At 44.4% G+C, this 18,633-nt stretch overlaps 1 protein-coding gene and 1 long non-coding RNA gene across 6 annotated transcripts in view; one reads left to right on the forward strand and one right to left on the reverse strand.

Annotated features, from left to right (window-relative positions):
- The window catches only part of VPS13C (vacuolar protein sorting 13 homolog C), a 626,331-nt gene that overhangs the window by 339,057 nt on the left and 268,641 nt on the right, over nt 1-18,633 (reverse strand). The gene's annotated exons all lie outside the window — the stretch shown is intronic.
- On the forward strand, nt 11,815-17,973 carry LOC143963543 (uncharacterized). Its single transcript, XR_013270987.1, has 2 exons — nt 11,815-12,273; nt 16,225-17,973. It is a non-coding gene; the product is annotated as an uncharacterized LOC143963543 (long non-coding RNA).

The following is an 18,633-nucleotide window of genomic DNA, read 5'->3' on the forward strand; positions in this document are numbered from 1 at the left end:
TACTGGGAAAAAGCTCTCTGCGCACCACTTGTTGAAACGTAACCAGACCCTTTCATAGATCTGGCGAGTTTCCTTCTTCCTACTGTCCAGGAGGGTAGAAACTAGTCTCTCTGAGAATCCTTTAGATTTTAATAAACCCTCCTCAGTAGCCAGGCCGCTAACTTTCACTGGCGTACCTGTGGGCATAGGACTGGCCCCTGAGAGAGGAGATCCTCCCGAGGGGGCAAGAGCAGGGGAGGTTCTACCGCCAACTGCTTTAGCACTGAGAACCATGCTCTCTTTGGCCAATGTGGAGCCACCAGAATCAGAGATGTGCTTTCCATCTGAAACTTTCTCAGAACTGCTGGCAACAACACTGGAGGTGGGAAGGCATAGCAAGTTCTGAAATGCCAATTCTGGCTCAAAGCGTCCACCCCTAGAGCTCCCTCTCCCCTTTTTAGGGAGAAAAAACAGTGGGTTTTTGCATTGTTTTTGGACGCGAACAGGTCCACCTCTGGAGACCCCCATCTCTTTACTATGAGATTGAAGACCTCCTGGTTGAGAACCCAATCGCCCTCCCTCAGCCTCTTTCGGCTGAGAAAATCTGCTACTACGTTTTCCTCTCCCCTCAGGAAAACGGCTGAGAGCGAAAGGGTGTAGGTTTCGGCCCAGGACAGAATCTCTGTCGCTAAAGACAACAGGGCTCCGCTTCTGGTGCCACCCTGTTTGTTCACATAGGCCACTACGGAAGAGTTGTCCGACCGCACCTGAATGTGGTGACCCCGGAGCTCTTCTTTGAAGAATCTGAGGGCTAGTCCCACTGCCCTTAGTTCTTTCCAATTGGACGATCGAGTCAACTCGCCGTCCTCCCAAGTGCCCTGGGCTAGAAGGGAACCCAAATGTGCCCCCCAACCTTTTCCACTTGCATCTGTGGTTACTACCCGAGAAACCGGGATGAGCCACAGACGACCTTGCGACAGATTTGTCACTTTCCTCCACCACCAGAGGGATCTCTTTACCTGGTGGGGAATATGTACTAGGGTGTCTAGGGCCTCCTGACTGTGGTCCCACACCCCTAGGATGAAGGTCTGTAGGGGACGAAAGTGTAACCCCGCCCACTGCACTGCTGGAAGGGTGGATGTAAGAAGACCCAGTACTGACATCAGAACCCTTATGGAAACCAGCTGGTTGCTCTGAAGAGAGGCCACCGCACTGTCCAGTTTTCGTACCTTTTCTCTTGGCAGAAAAACTCTCGACAGTGTTGAGTCCAACAGGAAACCTAGATAGGAGATCTGTTGTGAGGGGATCAGGCTGGACTTTTCCAAGTTCAGAAGCCACCCCAGGTCGGTAAGGACCCTTTTGGTTAGATCCAGATCCTTGACCAACTGTGTTGGGGATGCTGCAAACAGAAGCAGGTCGTCCAGGTAGGCAATTATACATACCCCCTGGAGCCGAAGAAAGGCCATGGCTTCTGCCAGGACTTTGGTAAAAATGCGGGGTGCAGAGGATAGCCCGAATGGCAGAGCCTGAAACTGAAAGTGTACTGATTCTCCGCCCAGATCTATGGCAAGGCGTAGAAACTTCTGCGAGGCCTCCGCTATAGGGATGTGTAAATACGCGTCCCTTAAGTCCAGAGATACCATGAAGCAGTTGTGGGGGAGAAGCGTTTTTACTGAAAAGATCGATTCCATGCGGAATCTTTTGTATGTCACAGAAGCGTTCAGGGGCTTTAAGTTCAGAATCAACCTGAACTTCCCTGAGGGTTTTTTCACTATGAAGATGTGAGAATAAAACCCCCTTCCCTCTTCTGCTTTTGGGACCCTGAGAATAACATCCTGATTCTCCAATTCCCTCAGAGCTTCTAGCAAGGCCTCGGCCTTTACCATGCACCTGGGTAGATGCGTGACAAGGAGCCTTTGAGGGGGTGGTCTTAGGAATTCCAAGAGGTACCCCCTTCTTATTACCCTTAAAATAAATTGATTGGGGGATATTGTCTCCCACTGTGGAAGAAAGGCCCCCAGTCTTCCTCCCACTGTAGCTGGAAAGTCACTGGGTTTTACGGGGCTGGATAGGAGGGCGAAAAATCGCCGCTCCTCTGCCCCTGCCTTTTTGGGGCCAGGTTTTCTTTTTCCCCTCTGGTTTAGAGGTTTCCCTACGCCCCTACGGGCGAAACCCCTTTTTTGTTGGTACGGGGGTTTTCCGTTTGAGAGGAAAGGACTTTTTCCTGTCCGCTGTCCGGTCTAGAACCGTCTCTAGCCCTGGGCCAAACAGGAGGTCCCCCGTCAGGGGTATCCCACATAGCTTTATCTTGGAGGCATTATCCCCTGGCCATGTTTTTAACCAGAGGGCCCTTCTGGCCGAATTGGCTAGAGCCGCCGTTCTGCCCGACATGCGGACGAACTCAGCAGAGGCATCAGCTATGTAAGTGATCCCTCGCAGCATAGTAGGGAAGGATGACAGAATGGTTTCCTTATCTGTGCCTGCCTCAATATGTTGTTGGATCTGTGAGAGCCAGTGCTCTAAATTGCGAGCCACAACTGTAACTGCCATTTCCGGCTTTAAATTGCCGATAGCCGAGTCCCACGTCTTTTTAAGCAGGGAGTCAATCCTTTTGTCCGTGACATCTGCCAAGGCCCCCATGTCTTCAAACGCCAAATCTGTGTGTCTGGAGACCTGGGAGAACGCGGCATCCAATTTGGGACTTTTATTCCAAAGGCATGCCGGGTCCTCTGAAAATGGGAACCTTCTTTTGAGGGATCTAGATAAAAAGGGTTTTCTCTCCGGATCCTGCCACTCTTTTTTAACTGTTTCCATTAAAACTTTGTGTACTGGAAACACCCTTCTTTTTGGCTCCCCTAAACCTGAATACATTTGGTCATGCAGGGTTAGGGGCTTTTTATCCGTCTGGATACCGAGGGTTGCATAAATTTCCTTTAAGAGGTCCTCTACCTTATCAAGGGATAACTTATATCTGGAGGCTTTCCTGGACCCGTCCTGGTCCTCCCCCTCGGAACCCTCCTGGGAATCGGAAGAGCAACTGTCTGGAAGTTCCCTACCTGTCCCTGAAGGGCCTGCAACCTCTGTCCCCCCTGTACTAGCAGGTTGGACTGGAGCAGAACTCTGTGCTAGAGGTGGGGTTGTATCCTGGGGAGATGGACCCGTGGGAAGCTGAAATTTTTCAAAAAGGGACCTAAAAGAAGAGAAGGTGGACGAGAGCTCCTTGACTGAAGCTGCTAGTCCTGACTCCTGTTCAGATTCCCTTTCCCTAACGAGGGAGTCAATACAGCCTTTGCACAACACTTTGGTCCAAGAATCCCCTAAAATGTCCCTACAGGAGGCACACTTCTTTTTAGAGCTATGCGTAGACCTAGTTTTTTCCGTAGCTTTCTAAAAAAAAGGAAAAAAGAAAAAAAAAAAAAAACAGAAAAGACAGTCAATCAAAAGCTCGGGATACAACCCTGGGAGTGCACTAGACCCTTTTTTAAAATGAAGGGATCTGAGCCTCCCCTCCCCCCTGGCCACCCAGGGGGTCTGCCCCCCCACCCATGATAGAACCATACATTGGGGTGGGGGGATCCTAGATAGAGAGTACCCCTCCCCAGGGCGCTCTTACCTTAGGAATGCTGGAGATAGAGTCTGTCGTTTGAGCCTCAGCTTCCGACATGACTGCAGGTGGCTGCTTACTACAGAGTTCCACGTTGCCTGTGCACGTTCTGAACTCATCTCCAGCTTGTGCCCGGCCCTCCTATCAGCTCCACGACCCGGAACCGGAAGTCGATCGTATTTCGAGGTCAAGCCTTCGTTTCCGCCGGATACGACGTCGCCCGTCGTTCGGCCCGCTCGGTTCAAAGAAAAAAAGGGGCGGACTGTACCCATGTACAGGGAAATCTTCCGAACGGCTTGCCAGCTGCGTCCCTGTAGACGCGATAGGAGTCCCCCACGACCTGAAGCTGCGCTCGACTCGGAAGGGGTGGCAGTACCTGGTGAGGTAAGTAAACCGTTCGACCCGTCCGACACGCGGACGTTGGTTTCGAACGGTTTGAACCCAGCTTTCTCCAAACGAAGCCCCTGCTTCTTTCAACCGGGTTCTTTTAACGACAAAACGGCCACAGCCTCCCCAGCTGATCGGCCTGGTTCCTTGCACAGTGTCTCCCCGCCGGAGGAAACACTAATAACTGAGGTCCGGCAGGGGAAGTAAGAATTTATGGGCTGGCGCAGTGTTTCCAGAGGAAGAGGAGGAGTCTATCTCTCATAGTGGCTGTCCTGAAAGACGATTAGGGAAATTATAACTACAGTGCCTTGCGAAAGTATTCGGCCCACTTGAACTTTTCAACCTTTTGCCACATTTCAGGCTTCAAACGAAGATATAAAATTTTTATTTTTTGTGAAGAATCACCAACAAGTGGGACACAATTGTGAAGTGGAACGAAATCTATTGGATTTTTGAAACTTTTTTAACGAATAAAAAAAATGAAAAGTGGGGCGTGCAAAAGTATTCGGCCCACTTGCGTTAATACTTTGTAGAGCCACCTTTTGCTGCGATTACAGCTGCAAGTCACTTGGGGTATGTCTCTCAGTTTTGCACATCGAGAGACTGAAATTCTTGCCCATTCTTCCTTGCAAAACAGCTCAAACTCAGTGAGGTTGGATGGAGAGCATTTGTGAACAGCAGTTTTCAGCTCTTTCCACAGATTCTTGATTGGATTCAGGTCTGGACACGTTTATTTGTGTAGATTTTGCTGTATGTTTGGGATCATTGTCTTGTTGGAAGATAAATCTCCGTCCCAGTTTTAGGTCTTTTGCAGACTCCAACAGGTTTTCATCCAGAATGGTCCTGTATTAGGCTGCATCCATCGTCCCCTCAATTTTAACCATCTTTCCTGTCCCTGCTGAAGAAAAGCAGGCCCAAACCACGATTCTGCCACCACCATGTTTGACAGTGGGGATGGTGTGTTGAAGGTGATGAGCTGTGTTGTTTTTACGCCAAAGATATCGTTTTGCATTGTGGGCAAAAAGTTCGATTTTGGTTTCATCTGACCAGAGCACCTTCCACATGTTTGGTGCGTCTCCCAGGTAGCTTGTGGCAAACTTTAGAGTCTTTTATGGATATCTTTGAGAAATGGCTTTCTTCTTGCCACTCTTCCATAAAGGCCAGATTTGTGCAGTGTACGACTGATTGTTGTCCTATGGACAGACTCTCCCACCTCAGCTGTAGTTCTCTGCAGTTCATCCAGAGTGATCATGGGCCTCTTGGCTGCATCTCTGATCAGTCTTCTCCTTGTCTGAGCTGAAAGTTTAGAGGGACGGCCAAGGTCTTGGTAGATTTGCAGTGGTCTGATACTCCTTCCATTTCAAAATGATCGCTTGCACAGTGCTCCTTGGGATGTTTAAAGCTTGGGAAATCTTTTTGTATCCAAATCCGGCTTTAAACTTCTCCACAACAGTATTATGGACCTGCCTGGTATGTTCCTTGGTCTTCATGATGCTCTCTGCGCTTTCAACAGAACCCTGAGACTATCACAGAGCAGGTGCATTTATACAGAGACTTGATTACACACAGGTGGATTCTATTTATCACCATCAGTCATTTAGGACAACATTGGATCATTCAGGGATCCTCGCTGAAATTCTGGAGTGGGTTTGCTGCACTGAAAGTAAAGGGGCCGAATAATTTTGCACGCACCACTTTTCAGTTTTTTATTTGCTAAAAAAGTTTAAATTATCCAATAGATTTCGTTCCACTTCACAAATGTGTCTCACTTATTGGTGATTCTTCACAAAAAATAAAATTGTATATCTTTATGCTTGAAGCCTGAAATGTGGCAAAAGGTTAAAAAGTTCAAGGGGGCTGAATACTTTCCCAACTCACAGTGTTTTTCACATTTGTTTCTCTTGGGACAATGTAGAAGTACTTTGACCCATCTTCCTAGGTGCCCTAAAACACTAGCTGGGATGTCAAAAGAGGGTGCCCCCCTTGGCAAACAGGCACCACACACCATGACTAATGAGGTAAGAATGGGCTCGGGCGTGTTCAGATCAAACCCACCAGGAAGCCGGCACTGTACACCGTCAATCATAGTAAGCTGTGTGTATGTGCAGCTGCCAGTCAGGGAATGCCTCACTGCCTGATTGGCGGTGTGTAGTGACTGCTACCTAGCGGGTTTGATCCGAACACGCCTGAGCCCATCACTAGCAAGGAGATGGCTGCTTTGATAGTAAGCACCAGTTTCCAGCTCCCAGAATGATCAATGCAGATGCACCCTCTGCATTCCCTGTTCCAATGCATGCATCAAGCAACAGTTTAAGAGACAGGGACTAAAAAGCTAAGCAGCCGTCTCCTTCCTGGCTGCGGCGTCAGGTGGCTAGTGTTTTAGGGCACCTAGGGAGATGGGATGAAGTACTACATGTACTCTATCTCACGAGGAACTGAATAAAATGTGATACATTTTTCTTTAAATTCGATTTTAAAAATTATTTTTGATGGGAAAAAAATGCTTCCTCCATAAACGGCTCTATTTATGTTGAACAAACTAAAATTAGCATTATATGCTTCTGTTTTAATAACCTTATCTTTCATTGTTTAAATTTATTGCATCAGGTGTCAGTTTGGACTAATTTAGAGGCAATGTTATCAAAAGGTAACATTTCCAAGCTAACAAAAAAGCTGATATCTTTGCTAAACAGCAGCCATCTTCAAACAACAGGGTGAATCAGTGCGGAAGATAGGTGAAGCAAGCAGCTCATAGCGCACTGTTCTGGAAAAAGAAGCCCACGAACACATTATAAATGATGACATAACAAATTAGCTCCACTTCGTTCACATGTGAGTACACATTGTCTACTATAACGCACTGTACGGAAACACAATGAAGAACTAATTTTTAAAAAGGATTGTGGAAAAAGGTACGTTCAAGAGGAAAATGGAAAAAAAATACTGCAGTGTAGGCGTGTCAGTTTCTAATTAAAGCATCTTGCATGAGATATTCGGATTTCTGCTATTTAAAACTACCTTCAAATCTAGTATTTCATCTGTAAATACCCTTTCCTATAGTATAGCCTAAAATACTGGACATGAGTGCATATAAAAAAAAATTGTCTAATCACTTGGAGGTTCAATATTTATTGAGCTGAAACATCAGATAGAGCCAATCAATGCATTTGTGGAGAATGGAAACCCGCAGCCCAAAATGTATCTAAAGTAGTACTTTACTGACCACCATTTATAAATGGCACTACAGAAATCACCCTCGTAAGGCCACAGTGCCAATTACTAACTGTGAATCTAGATGTGGCTCAGTTCACTGTGTACAGAGCTGATCCAAGCAGCTCTGTGCCATGTGATGGCCCATCACTGTTATCACCAATGTTAACAGCGTTTACATTAGTAAGCCTACTTATCCCTTTCACAACAGAGGAGGGGGAGAGGAACCACTTTGGCAGAAGCAGCTGTATATCTCATTTTCATGCTGTTCCTGCAGTGACCAATAACCCCCCTTCACCTCTTACTCTGCCCATTTGTATATTAACCCCTGCATCTCTATTTTCCCACTGTATGTGACCTGTATATTACCTACTTCACCTCTTCCTCCTGTATATAACCTGTACATATAACGTATGCAGTGCACCAAAACCAAGCTCCATGTTTAAAGTGGAACTAAATTCACGCTGTACAAACTGTGAGCAGGAAGGTTGTTATTGCAGAAGAGACATGCATTGTCCCATCTGCAATAAAATGCCCCTACCTGCCTGCTCGGCGTCTCCTACAGCACTGTAAATTGAGTTTTGCATCTCAGTTTACAGTGCAGGGATGATCGCCCTCTGTGCATACACAGAAGTGACGTCATCCTCCACTGGCCAAGAAAGAGACTCAAAGACAGATACTCAGAAGACTATGCCATCACTAGCGTAGGACCATTGGTCAGGTAAGTATGGAGACTTTAGTTCCACTTTAGACCCCCTCAAAACCAGCATGTTTCTTAATTTTCAAAAATTGTGGCCAAAAAAATTAATGATTTGGGGTGCTTTCTTTCCAGGAAGGGGTAATGTGATGGGTTAACCTGCCATTTTTATATATACCGTATTTATCGGCGTATATCATGCACTTTTTCCCCCTTAAAATCGGGGGAAAGTTGTGGGTGCGTGTTATACGCCGATCCCCACTGTCTGCGAGTCAAAAATAGCGAGCGCGGCCGAAAAATACAGAGCGCGGCCGAAAAATACAGAGCCGATCGCTCGGCTCCGCTCGTAGTCCCGCCTCTCTGCTGTTTCTCTAGCGAGCGCTGCCGAAAAAGACCGAGCCAACTGTACTGTGTACTCGGCTCGGCTTGCAGTCCCGCCCATACTGGGCGGGACTGCGAGCGGAGCCCAGCCGAATACACAGTACAGACGGCTCGGTCTTTTTCGGCAGCACTCGCTAGAGAAAAAGCAGGGAGGCGGGACTACGAGCGGAGCCGAGCAAGTCGGCTCGGTCTTTTTCGGTCTGTCTCGGCGGCGGGAAATTTAAACATGGCCAAGCTGCAAATGACACTGCAAAGCTGCAAACAGCGTGGGGCAAGCTGCAAATGACACTGATCATTCTGCAATGATGGACAAGGCTGCAGATGCACACTGATAAGGCTGCATTGACTGGCATTTAAATGTAAGTTATTTTTTCCTTAAAACTTCCCTCCTAAAACTTTTCCTTAAAATGCCCTCCTAAACTTGGGGTGCGTGTTATACCCCGATAAATACGGTAGTTACATAATTCATCAGGTTGAAAAAAATACACTAGTCCATCCAGTTCAACTAATAAAAAATTGAAACTTTTCATGTATACTATCCTATACCCACAGTTGGTCCAGAAGGAAAAAAAAGCATTATCCAATTCACTCCAGTAGGGGGAAACATTTCTTCCTGATCCCCCATGAGGCAATCGGATTTTTCCTGGATCATCTACCCTGGTTGTTATTACTTCTAAATATTAATATCTAGTTATATTTTGTGCATTTAGAAATGCATCCAGCTCTTTTTTAAAACAATCTACTGAGCTGGCCAGAACCAGTTCTTGAGGAAGTTTATTCAATATTTTCACAGCTCTCACTGCAAAGAACCCTTTATGAGATTAACCACTTGACCACTGGGCACTTAACCCCCCTTCCTAACCAGACCAATTTTCAGCTTTCAGTGCTCTCACATTTTGAATGACAATTAGTCATGCAACACTGTACCCATATGAAATTTTCGTTTTTTTCACATAAATAGAGCTTTCTTTTGGTGGTATTTGATCACCTCTGGGTTTATTTTCTGTGCAATAAATGAAAAAAGACTGAAAATTTTGTAAAAAAGATGCACTTTCCTTCATTTCTATTATAAAATTATATTATATATTTATGTTATATATCTTTGGTAAAAATAACCCAAATTAGTGGAGATTATTTAGTCTGTGTGAAAGTTCTAGAGTCTACAAGCTATGGTGCCAATCACTGAAAATTGATCACATCTGATCACACCTGATGTACTGAGGCCTCTCTCATTTCATGAGACCCTAAAAAGCCAGGAAAGTACAAATACCCCCCAAATGACCCCTTTGTGGAAAGTAGTTATTCCCAGTTATTGAGTAAGATGCATGGTTAGTTTTTATTTTTTAACCATAATTCTTTTCAAAATGAAGATTTAAAATTTTTTTTAAAATTTCACACAACATTGTCATTATAACAGGTTACTTTTCTCACATAGCATGTACATTCCACAAATGACACCCCAAAATTGGATTGGGCTGTTTCTTCTGGAGACTTTCACGTAGGTGTCGTTATGGATTGTCATGAGCATGTGGACATTTCATTTGTCCCTCCATTTGAGAGCCAATAGCTCCTGGTTCTGCAAAGACGCCGTCACCCCTAGTCGTAGCCTTTCATTGGCGAGTTTTTGTGGGAAGCCCTTTCTATTGGTTCTTACTGTACCACATGCTGGGGTGTCCCTCTAGTGAAGACTGCGTAAGAGGGGCGAGCTTGTATAAAAATTATCCACAAAGATGGTATTCCTTTCCAAGGAGTGGATAGTCAAGCTCCCAGACAACTTTGCCGCTGGCTCCAATATACTCTGGACATTCAGGGGGATGCAGTTGGGAGTCCTTCCCTTCGTACAGGAAGGCATAGATTTACCCTGTAGCTCGGTCACAAAGTTTGTACATTTTAACCCCATAGCGGGCCCTTTTGCTGGGAATTAACTGTTTGATGCCCATCCTGCCTGAGAATTTTACAAGGGACTCATCCACGGTTAGATTCCGGTCGGGTATATAACTGGGGGAATTTTTCAGAGAAATAATTTAGGAGAAAATTTCTCAAAAGTTGGGTCATTTCGGGAAGGGCACTGGGTGTTGTCATTATAGTAGAGGAACTGCATGATCATAAGGTATCTTAAACTTTGCATAATGGATGACAAGACTGACATGTGGTGGATGGGGTTGGTAGACCAATAGGAGTACAATTCGTTAAATTTTAAATGTTAACTATAAAAATTTTGAATTCCTCTACGGTGAGCTCTCTCCACTCAAAAGGGATAGGCATAATTAGTCCCTTGGGGCTGAGATGATACCTTACTGGTGCTCGGCCTTTGTTGCAGTGGCACTGCGCTTAAGGTGGACAGCCCGGCGATTGAGGAGGATGGCCCTGTCCTGCTGGTAGTAGGCTGCTGGTCCATGCCAGAATGCCTTTTCATCAGCACGTTACTCTTCCTCTGTAGAAGACCCACTGCTTGTAATGTGTTCATAGGCCGAATCAGAATCTGACAGACTCAGAGAACTCCCCGCTGCTCTTGTCGCTTAGGCTGAGAATCTGGTAGGCCTCATCACTGGTAAAAAAAATGGTTTGTCATACTGGTGACTGTTGCAATTCTAGATAGGTGTGGCTGCACTGCTGGGTGCTGGTGAGGATGCACTGCAGAGTACTGATGTGCACTATTGGGCACTGTAGTGGCAATAATGATTTGCACAGATGGGCACGGTAGTGTCACAGGTGACACCGATGAGCACTGTGGTGGCACTGATGAGGACTGGTGTGGCACAGATGAGCACTGTAGTGGCATAAGCATGGCTCTGGTGGCACAGATCGCTCAGATGTGGCACAGTGGGAGCACTGTATAGCACGGTTGGGCACAATTATAATAACTCACAGTATGGCACTCGATCGCTCTCCTGTCCACTCACGCTGTATCGGTGTGAGGAGTGTTGAACTTCCAGTGACCCTGCAGTGTTGACATTTGTTATTGCTCCGTCGTTGCATGGAGTGATCAAGTGGTAAAGGGCTGCTGTTATTGGCCATTTACCGTGATTCGTGCTGTGCTGGGTCCCACGGACTTGACGAGCATGGATGTTCCTGCGTGCGTGCCCCAGGTGGCAGGCGGGAGCACGATGCTGGGAGGATGTCAATGTACGTACTCCCAGAGTTATTGAGCCGCACTGTAGTCGTCATTCGGCTATAGTGCGGTCTGTAACAGGTTAAATCTTTTTCTTTTCTAGCAAAAACTCTTCCATATGGTACTTTATTAAACTCTTAAGTATTTTCCAGACTATAAAAAAAGTCAAATGAAATGTTCTGTAGTGACTTGGTAAAGACTAATACCTTTTTAAATATAGGCAACACATTGATCTTATGCCAATCCAATGGTACCATGCCAGTCATTTAAGTGTCAATAAAAATTAGAAACAATGGCTTAGATATGACAGAGCTCAGCTCTTTGAGGACCCTTGGGTGCAAATCATCTGGTCCAGTTGCTTAATTCCCTTATTTTCAAAATGTTTCTGTACCATGGTCAATTTTGAGCTGTTGCGGATTGAAGGGATATTAACTTAACCGCTTTCATTCTTTAAGAAATTTGGTTTCCATTTTGTGTCTCTCTCTAACATCCACCTCACAAAATGTATGCTCAAGTTTTGCTACTCTAGTTTCGTTTCCCATGTTACTGTTATCTTTTAGTTGTTTCGTTTCTTGGAAATCACATGATTTTGAGGAATTGCTAGTTTCACTTTTATTGTAGGCTGTACTTGTATATGATTGGATAATCTGTATGACACGTTCAAAGGGTGGTACTTTCTGAAAGCCCCCTTTAAATATTCACACCAAAGAATAAAGATTAGATTTGCTCGGAGAGACTTTGTTGTTTTGTGTCATTGTCTCAATGGGCTAATCTCCCAGGCCTGTGTGGGGATTGAACGTCACACTGACAGACATGAAGGGGTTAAGAAATCACCTTTAGACAATCTACATTCCCTTCAGTTTGGGGGCTCGTCCAGGGTCGATTATAATATATGTCTATATGGTGAGTTGAATTGATATATGTATCTCTCACTGTGACATCTATTCAGAAATCGTTCTTTGAACCTGAAAATTTATGTAGAAGTTGTTTTCAGACCTCGTTGATAAGTTTAACTGCTCTGAGAAGCAGTAAAAAAGGCTGTTCTGAGTTAACAGTGATAAAGTCTTGGGTGGGCTTTAATGGACTCTGAGAAGTTAATTTAATAAGACTGCTTTAAGAAGCAGCACCTGTTCCCGTGTGAACAGGTAGAGAAGCCTTGGGTGGGCTTTAATGGACTCCGAGAAGTTCATTTAATAAGACTGCTTTAAGAAGCAGCACTTGTTCCCGTGTGAACAAGGAGAAAGCTCTGGGGGGGGCTTTCACGGACTCTGAGAAGTTCGTAGGAAAATGATTTATACAGTACTGTAATTATAAGAAAAAGTCTGCTAAAGTGTGACGGACAAAACCCTTCTCTTTGCTTATCTTCCTATCGCCTGTAGAAGTTTATAAGATGATCTGTTAACTGTTTGTGTGGAATTTGTCAGCGTTGTAAGGTAAGACGACGCTTTCCACTGCACTGTGTTATAAGGGTACGTAAATAAAAGGCGACAGACGCGTCTTGCGGTGAACTCCCGGCTCCTTTTTGTGATTGATGGAAGTTCCCCAATCGAAACGTAGAGCGATGCTACAGTATCTGGTGATGTATTTATGTTTTCTCTTAATGATTTACATATGAATGCTTTGACTCCAATGTATGAGATAGGGAGCATAGTAGCAGTGTTTATAACACTCTCTTAAGTTAATACATGAATTGGCATAGTCGGTAGTATACTCTGAGGCTAACTTTTGATCAAAACATGCTATTTGAATAATTCTTTTTGCTACTGACATCTCTTGCACAGGGGAAGCCAGGTGCAAAATTTGGACATTTGGCTTTTTGCCAACAGGGTTCAAGTGCTAATATCTCACTGACCGTAATAGATAGTGAGGAATTGTTTGCGACATTGGTACTACAGCAATTGAAAGTACTGTTTGAACCTGTTGGCACTCTGCCAAAATTTTTTTTTTAAATATAAATAAAAATTGTTTGGTTATAAAAATAAGAAAAGTAATAATGCACAAAGCTTGCTTGTGATCAGGGGAACCTCTGGCCATAAGGAGTGCTTGTTGGAATTTTGCCAAGAAAAAAAATAAATAAATAAATAAAAAAGTAAAGGAAATAAAAGTCAGAATGTTTAGAAAGAAAAATAAGGATGAAAATAAACATGCTGTGGAGATCCCCGGCTGGACCGAGGCTCCCTATAGCATCCTAGCCACAACATTGTCCACGATGGGTTAACAGAGACATGAGATGGTGGATTTAAGGGTTAAATCAACGTTTTCTATGCATGTACCTTGCGCCCCCCCTCCTCCCCCTTACATTCCACAACCAAATAAGAGTTTAACGAAAGACTTCATTACATGAGGACACACAGTAAATATCAGAGTGGGCTACAAGCACAATAACTGATTTCTGACAGCGAAGGATGCTGCAGGATGTTTTGACATCCTTAAGCAAACACCAGTGCAGACACATTAGCAAAATGGTTTCTCAGGAAATAAAAGGGGTAACTTTTATAAAAGGGAGGGGGCAAGGACAAAGAGGGGGTTACACACAGAGACAACCAAGAGGGAAATTGTCTCGCCCTACATTAACATTAACCCAGTAAGAAGGCAAATGGTGACTATAGGTTTGTACAAGACCTAAGGGCCATCAATAGCCTAATGGTACCGATTGCCCCAATAGTGCCTGATGTGTCATCAATACTGCCATACCACAGGATGCAGAGTATTTTACTGTGATTGATTTATTGAGTGCATTTTTTATTTCCATCCCTGTGGATGAAGAGACACAGACAATCTTTGCTTTCTAACTAACATGGTGTAGAATGCCCCAGGGCTATATAGACTCCTCTGCAGTCTATTCCATTGTCCTCCAAACTACTCTCAGAGCTTGGATACCAGGACACTGTTCATCCCTGCTGCAGTATGTGGCTCCTCATCTGCAATTCTACTCGGTGGCCACCCTGGAGGATGGGAGGGATCTTTTGAAATGTTTTTATTTTTGGAAGTGGTCACAAAGTGTCAAAGAAATTATTGCAATGGTGTCAGGAAATGGTTGCATATCTTGGTTGTGTACTCTCAAAAGGAGAAAGGAAAGTCAATCACAAAAGAGCTATGGTTCTTGTGGGTCTGCCCTGCCCACTTACTAAGAAAGACATGCTTACCTTTCTTGGTATGATTGGTTACTGCCGCCAATGAATACCTGACTGTTCCTAATATGACAATCTCCTGAGACAAGCCACAGGTTCAGACATGCCAGATTGTATAAAATGGTCAGATGAAATGTGCAATGCTTTTGTGTATTTGAAAAATGCTTTGGTAATGGCTCCAGGGCTCGGCCTCCCTAATTATGGAAAAATGTTTTATTTGTTTGCAAGGGAAAACTGTAAGACTTTGTCAGGTGCCCTTGCTCAGGAGCATGGAGGCAAGGTGCACCCTATTGTTTTTTTCCCTCAAAGATGGTTCCGGTGCAGGTTCAGGGCATGCCTGTGTGTCTCAGAGCTCTCGTGTCCTGTGTGATGATGGTTCAGATGACCACTTCTTTCACTCTGGGGCACGACACTTCACACCACCAACAATGTATCAATCCTATTGAAAAATGTACATACACAGCACATGTCTGCAAAGAGGTTGAGTGGCTATGAGGTGATCGTGCTGTCTAATCCAAAATTGCACATCAAATATGCTTCTCCCACTGCAGGACCAGCACCAATCTTAAATGCCCTTTAGAATTAAAATGAGAACAGGATGAGGTTGTGCCACAACATGATTGCATAAACCTCATTCACCAAGACACATCACCCAGGTCCGATTTATCTTTCACAGCACTGCAGAGCACACACAGGCCAACAAAAAGAGAAGGGAAATGCTCTGGCTGGTTTAGCTGCTAAACCAGCTGATATTTCACAAAATGCACAGATCTAAATGCCCATGCTAGCCCCAGAATTGACCTTCTTTGATCAGGTTCTTTCAGATTTGCAGGGATGTGCAGAAAAAGCTGATCTCAGGGATTGGGACAAAATAAGTGTGCAGAAAGATCCAAAGACTGGACTTCTCTGCAAAGAGGGGAAGCCAAGTATACCAGTAGCTAGTGCATCACTTTTTATTTCCCAGTACCATGGAATAGGTCATAGAGGCTGGAAGGCCACTTGTGAAGTATTGGAGAAAGATTTTTATTTTCCAGAACTTTCCTGAAGGATTAAAGATTATGTATCAAGATGCATCACATGTATCAGGAGCAACCCACACAAGGCCAAACACTCCTTTTACACATTTGCAGATTGACTTCACACACATTCCCAAACTAGGCAAAAGACAGAAATATCTTTTGGTAATTGTGAACATTTTCTCAAGAGGAGTTGAACTTTTTGTAACCACAAAAGAAGATGCACAAACAATAGTGAGGATCCTCATTCAGGAAATCATTCCTCGGTGGGGATGCCCACTTCAAATAAACTCAGACAATGGACCTACATTTGTATCAAGGGTCTGCCAGGACTTGGTAAAAACTCTCAAGATAGAATAGAAGTTTCACATTCCCTACCACCCTCAAAGCTCAGGGATACTAGAAAGAATGAACAGAACAATTAAAAAGACAAAATAAGAAAGGCCACAGGAGGAACCTTTGCCAACTAGAAGAAGGTCCTCACAGCAGTCCTGGCAGAAATAAGAATGACCCCTTCCAAGACAACAGGGTATTCACCTTTTGAAGTCTCGATGGGTCTAACTTTGCCCACCCCATGGGCCAGAGCACATTTAATGATGGAAAAGGTAGATTTAGACTTAATACAGGAAGAATATGTAAGGAAATTGGTTGAAACATTTGATACAGTTGAGAGAAATGTTGCTCACACCTCTCCTTTTTCTTCACAGGAAGCTACTCACCTCTTTAAGGTGGGAGACACCGTGGTGGACCAATAGCTGAACAGAAGTAAGAAGCAAGAGTATCCCTTTGGACCTCCTACCACAGTGGTTGCAGTGACCAGAACAGCCATCCCAGTGGAAAATTGCCAGTCCTGGATCCATGCCAACAGAGTGAAAAAGGTTGCTCAAAGCCCCAAAAGCAGGAAGGAGATTTTGGATACAGGAGGCCCTCAAGCAGAAGTCCAAGCAGAGGAAGAAGGAGTTCCTGGGAAAGCAGGTCCGGCCAGAGAAGATGACCTCGCTTATTTCACCACAGACTTCTGGCAAGGCATTTTGCCTCCTGATCCTGATCTCTCTGACAGTGTTCCTACCCACCTGAAGATTTGGGTGCAATTAAAAGTATCTTTTGGAACACACACACAAACACACACACACACACACATACACACAAGAGAGCATTACAGTGACACAAGCTAGAATCAAGAGAGAGACTGGAGATAGTTTTACTGATAAGATGCTTTTGCTAAAACTTAAGTATGCTTATGCTCGGAAAAAATCAGGGTATGAAGAATGTAGGATATGTAACAAATTACATCCTAGCACTGCCTGAATTCCCCTTTTGTCTGTACCTTTAAATATTTCCTCCTTTCTCAACGAGACTCCTCCTGTCCTGTATTCCTGACTAACATATACACTCTGTACATAAACAACTTTGTTACCTTTCCAATAGCAGGTAGAAGTCATTCCCCTGATTTTAATTTAGGGAATGAGACACAGACTAACCCTTCTTTCTGCAGCAGGTCAATATTTAACATCAAGATGTGGGAATGCCTGCTCATTGTTTCAAGTATCTGACCCAGGGCTAAACCGTACTTTGCATAACTTTTCTTCTTTCCCTAAAAATGTAGGTTAAATATTGCAACAATTTATTGTGACACAGGACAAGTACACTCATGAGATTGTTGCTAAGAGACCTTTTGCACTAGGACAAAGTATTTATGTATGTTGTGGGAAAGTGTGTTATCCCTGGGTGCCCCTTCGTGTTAAGGGATGGTGTTACCTTGCATACTTGGTACCTGTCATGGGAGTGGTAGGGGATGATAAAAGGGGACATCCCTTAGAGGTCAGCTCCAGCAGGAAGCTAGGGACATTGCTAAAACATGGAGCCCATTTGCCAATGCAGGATTTGGGCTTGGAGGTATATTTTCATGGTTAAAAGACATTGTCCTTGTTATGGTTATGATATTTATCCTTGCTCTGATTCTTTACCTCTGCTTTAAGTGTTGCACTTGCATAGTTGCACGCCTTCAATCTCCTGATAAGGTTCTATCCTACATGACATACATGAAGAGTCATCAGGCAATTAACGCCACAACCCCAAAGAAGTATTAAGACACAACATAGAATGTAGAGATCATCTTATATGATCTAAGAGGGGATTGAAGGGATATTTAGCTTAACCGCTTTCATTCTTTAAGAAATTTGGTTTCCATTTTGTGTCTCTCTCTAACATCCACCTCACAAAATGTATGCTCAGGTTTTGCTACTCTAGTTTCGTTTCCCATGTTACTGTTATCTTCTTTTAGTTGTTTCGTTTCTTGGAAAGCACATGATTTTGAGGAATTGCTAGTTTCACTTTTATTGTAGGCTGTACTTGTATATGATTGGATAATCTGTATGACACGTTCAAAGGGTGGTACTTTCTGAAAGCCCCCTTTAAATATTCACACCAAAGAATAAAGATTAGATTTGCTCGGAGAGACTTGGTTGTTTTGTGTCATTGACTCAATGGGGTAATCTCCTAGGCATGTGTGGGGATTGAATGTCACACTTTGACAGACATGAAGGGGTTAAGAAATCACCTTTAGACAATCTACATTCCCTTCACGGATCACTTGGCGCTATGTCAATACCATTCCCATTAAGGATTTCAGCTTGGGGGTGTAGCAGAGCAGCCGATGAAAGAGGAAGCCGATCTTCCTTACTGCCGCCAACACTTTGCTAATATCTAGCATTTAATACCTCTCCCAGTAGCCTCCCACGGCTCTAAATGTTACTCGCCTGCTCTCCATCATGATCCATCTTAAATCAGCGACCAAGCAGTAGAGCCATAACGTGGAGGAATGGGATGGATCACAGCAGCCAAGATGGGGCCTGTCCGCTCCCTCCTCGTACTCAATCGAGGGACAGAAGCAGGGATGCAGCTGCCAAACTGGAGCGCTTTGAGCATGTGCCTGCTGAGGAGAACTTAACCACTCATGCATCTACTTCAGCCCCGTCTCATATCAGTGGTGAGCTGCTGTAATTTGGTGAGTCTACCTCAGATATACACACTGCAGCCCCTGGGGATGAGAGGGACTCTTAGTGCACTGTAATTGAGGAAGACTGGGCTGCACAGACACCAGCTCTCTTGAAAGA

This window comes from Lithobates pipiens, unplaced genomic scaffold (assembly GCF_037356315.1).
Source record: "Lithobates pipiens isolate NorthernLeopardFrog02 unplaced genomic scaffold, aLitPip1_a1.2 Scaffold_8, whole genome shotgun sequence".
Classification (NCBI taxonomy): Eukaryota; Metazoa; Chordata; class Amphibia; order Anura; family Ranidae; genus Lithobates; species Lithobates pipiens.